Source organism: Triticum dicoccoides, chromosome 2A (assembly GCF_002162155.2).
Source record: "Triticum dicoccoides isolate Atlit2015 ecotype Zavitan chromosome 2A, WEW_v2.0, whole genome shotgun sequence".
Lineage (NCBI taxonomy): Eukaryota > Viridiplantae > Streptophyta > Magnoliopsida > Poales > Poaceae > Triticum > Triticum dicoccoides.
This window is the reverse complement of record NC_041382.1, coordinates 78,935,770-78,940,127: the sequence shown is the minus strand read 5'-3', so window position 1 is coordinate 78,940,127 and position 4,358 is coordinate 78,935,770.

Here is a 4,358-nt window from a genome sequence, read left to right as displayed (position 1 = left end):
TGATACCGTCCGTCCTCGGACACGAAAACGGCTAAACCGCCACTCATGATGCCTGACCAATCAAGAATCAACCATCTGATCAGAATTCCTACAAGGGAGTTGAGCCTTCCCGTATGTACGCACTCCACATGTATAGTGTACTCATCAGTGTGAAATAATGCAGAGCACTGTAGCACAGTACTCCATCCGTTCGAAATTACTTGTCGTGGAAATGGATGTATCTAGATGTATTTTAATTTTAAATACATTTATTTTCGAGACAAGTAATTTCGAGCGAAGGGAGTACTATGTATAATACGGACCACCAACTTTTTGTTTTGTGATGCGCGCTACTCGATCGGCCTAGCCACAGCTACTCATGTGCAGTGCACATGTGGCTCATCTGCACGTCGCATGTGGAGTGCGTACTGTAGTAGTATCAGCCAGCTAGCGAATCAACCTGTGGTTGAGTTGGTTAGGTGAACAGTGGTATCCCCAACCCATCAGGGTTCAAATCCTGGTGCTCGCATTATTCCTGAATTTATTTCAGGATTTCCGGCGATGCGCTTTCAGTGGGAGGAGACGTTCCCGTCGACGACGAGGCGCCTATGGTGGCTTCGTAAATCTCAAGATGATATGCCGGCTCAGTCTCTCGGAGGTGCTCATAGGGGTAGGGTTTGCGTGTGTGCGTTCATAGGGATGAGTGTATGCGCGTGTATATGAGCGCTTGTGTCTGTACTGATGCTAAAAAAAAAGCCAGCTAGGCACGGCCCCCACGTGATAAGGGGGCCTGGTTATTACGAGGGACGATGTCGACGGATGATCCCGTTCCACCTCATTCTAGAACCAGCTGGTACTTCCTCTGTTTTTATTTACTTCCCATATTAGAGTTGACTGAAGTCAAACTTTGTAAAGTTTGATCAAATTTATAGAAAAATAATATAAACATTACCATAATAAATTTATACTATGTGAAAGTACATTCAATAATAAATCTAATGATGTTGATTTGTTATCATATATGTTAATATTTTTGTTTATAAAATTGATCAAAGTTTATAAAACTTGACTTTGACCAAAGCTAATATACGAACTAAATAAAAACGAAGGGAATACATTGTACGTGCTCGCGCTGATAATAATCAATTGATGCTCCTGCGATCGCCTGTAAGCTGCTCTCAGCCGGTTCCTAATCACGCACACGTGCCGCGTGCCCCATGGCCGTGGCCGGAGATGATGCGTCACTCTAGCTTAAACAACAAGCGGCAAGCAGTGATTTACAGTAATTATCAGTTAGATCACGTCTGTGCCGTATGCATGCACCGTAGTTTGGTGCCATTAGCTACGTGGACCGGATGGGGGGCTCCGCGTTCAACTACTACGTGGCTGCTGTGGTAATTTGTCCCTTGATGCAAAAAACTGGATCTTCACTATGCATGACTCGCTGTCACATGCGGAGTTCACACGGATGGTGGTGACCTATGGGCAATCTGGCGAGCAAGAAGGAGAGCTATCCACGAAGAGATTTTTGACAGCCCATTTTTCTACTAATTCTTTTGTTACCTGTCATCTAAGGGGCCTGGAGATCTTAGACAAAGGAGTTAGGGGAGCACCGAAGCGAGCCTGCACCAGACGATTTGTATGGTTGGCCCCGCCTGAGGGGTATGCAAAGATGAATGTGGACGCGGCTGTTTCCATGGAAGGGGAGTGCGGTGCAGTGGGAGTGGTTTGTCGAGACCAGGACGGAAGATTCTTGGGAGCTTCGTCTCTCAAGCTCGAGTTCATCACAGATGCATGCACATTGGAAGCGATAGCTGTACGGGAAGGTCAAGCATTGGCAGAGGATCTATATGTAAACACGATTCAGATTGCATCGGACTGCAAAAGAGTGGTAGATGATGTCCAGAAAAACTCGGCGGCAGAGTATGGAGCTATAGCGCATGGAATAATACATCGTGTAATTCATTTCTTTCATGTAAAGTAGTTCATGAGTTTAAGAGCCTGAACTTCGAGGCTTACAATCTCCCTAAGTATGCTTTGACATTAGGATTTGGCCGACATGTGTGTTGGGCCAGCCAGGAAATCTTGAATTTTTGCGTGTAAACATTATGGAAAATGAATAAAGCATGCGAGGTTGTCTCAAAAAAAAAGTGACTGTTGTGGTGGCGCCGGAGATAGCGACGGATATTGGTGTCAAGCTTTTTGTTATCTTTTCAGTTTTGTCATATCGGTTTTTGCGTGACTTGTATTTTAATCTTTATGATACGCGACGCTAGATAGAAACTTTCGCTAGATGATATACATGCATGATGCATCAGTGCGTCACTTTAGCTTGAACAACAAACCGACAGATCGTCGACATAATTTTTAATCCAGATCACTACGTTTGAGCCCATGCAACGCCGTGTAGCTAGCTACGTGGATGGATCGAGGGCGCCCGGTGCTCAACCACTGCATGATCTCCGAGGAAAAGATCGTCCATCACGACACGTATGCATGATGTGGCCGTGCTCAGGACAAATAAAACCGATAAAACTAAGAGCGAACATAACAAAACCAGTTGTTAGTTTTTGTTGCCGGAGACTCCATCCATCAACTTTCTTGTGATTTGCAGGTAGCTAGCGCTATCGTAATCACACACATCATTGGGTCATGGATAGGCCACGCACCAAAAGCTTGGCTTCGCTAGAGAGTTCTACTAATTTGCGGCGCGGGGTACAAGGAAACCCCACAAGTTTCCAGGACTTTGCTAGCGCCAGCGCTCCTTTTCTTTTGGCATACTACTCCATGGTCTGTATGCACGTACAATGCACGTTTTAACATTATGGGGTGATGGATTCAAGTCCCGATGCCGTATTATTTCTGAATTTATTTCAGAATTACCGGTGATGCGTTTTCAATGAAAGGAGATGTTTCCGTCGACGACATGGCGCCTGCGATGACTTTGTAAATCTCAAGATGATATGCCTCTGTGCCCATCACGATGGACGAACATTTGTCCTGGGATGACGCTGCAAAGGCGCATTTCCAAGCCATCCATTCTACATTGGCGGTGGCTGTGGCGACTGAAACAAAATCGAACTGATATGGAATCATATGTGTTCTGGATTTTCGATTTTGAGGAAGAACAATTGTAGTCAATAACAAGTGGGGTGCACACGTATGAAAAGTATGAAGGTTGCCTTCTTTGTACATCTATGTTTGCGCAAAGCCGCCGCGGGCTTCATATCCATATGGCGGATGGCGATCGCCTATACGGCGAACAGCGAAACTGCTAGAGTTGCTTAAGAAGGCAAGCTGCCTATAGTAGCAAGCATTTGATGACAAATGAACATATGTGCTGAATACAACATTTGCATTTCATACAAGGTGAAAAAAGAAAGAAAGAGAAAACCTTTTTCCAAAACAACTGATTAATCGAGCAAATAATATCAGCTGGGCTGCTTGTTCTGCCAGGAGCCTCTCATGGCCACACACACCCCACTCCCTTCTCTCTTGCATCATGAATGCATCCCATGTGTTTGTTCTCTTCTCGAGCATCCCCTCGCTGTACTCGTCCCCCCTTCCTCCTTCTAGACGCCCTACCGTCTGCCCTAGATGCCCCCGCAGAAGTTTGGCCCTAGATGTCCCAACAAAAGCTTAGCGCCATCGACGTGGTGACTCCATGGTGCGGCTCGAGCTCACGCCAGCGAGCTCCGACGAGGCACCATGACTACAAGGGAATTGGTTCGATGTAGCTAGATCCAATACCGACAAGGCTTTGACGATGTCGGTGCTTCAATAACGAAGGTAAGTGATTTGGAGATCACAAACGAACAGACACCATGTCGCGGTGACTCGGGGGGTCTGCTTCGAGCTGCAGACTGCACAAGTCCCACTTTTCTCACTCGACCATTTTGCCACGACCGACAATCAACGGGTGCACACACAAACGTTTCCTACATGGGTGTTTTTGAAAACGCAGCAACATTTTTTCTTCATGTTATTGACACGGCCCAACGAGAAATGCTGATTTTCATAGGCCTCCGTCCCAAAATAAATGACTCAACGTTGCACTAACCGGGGTAGTAGGTCTAGGTCTATTTTGGCTATAGGAAAAGAAGTTGAACACAACAATAACGAACCCCACCGCTGGCCATGGATAGGGGGAGAGGGAAACACCCGAAACCGGAACTGACCACCCTGTCACGACGGGAACACGGGTGGACGCCGGCGACCCACCTGGGCGCTCCAGATCGGCACGAGGCCGCCGGACACGTCAGCCCCCCATCCGCCGCTCCGCCCCCGAACCCCAACCACCGTCGCGCGCCCCTGGCCACCCACCACGCGTCCCCCCGCCCAAACGATCCAGCCCAGCCTGCCCCCTCCTCCTTCCTCCC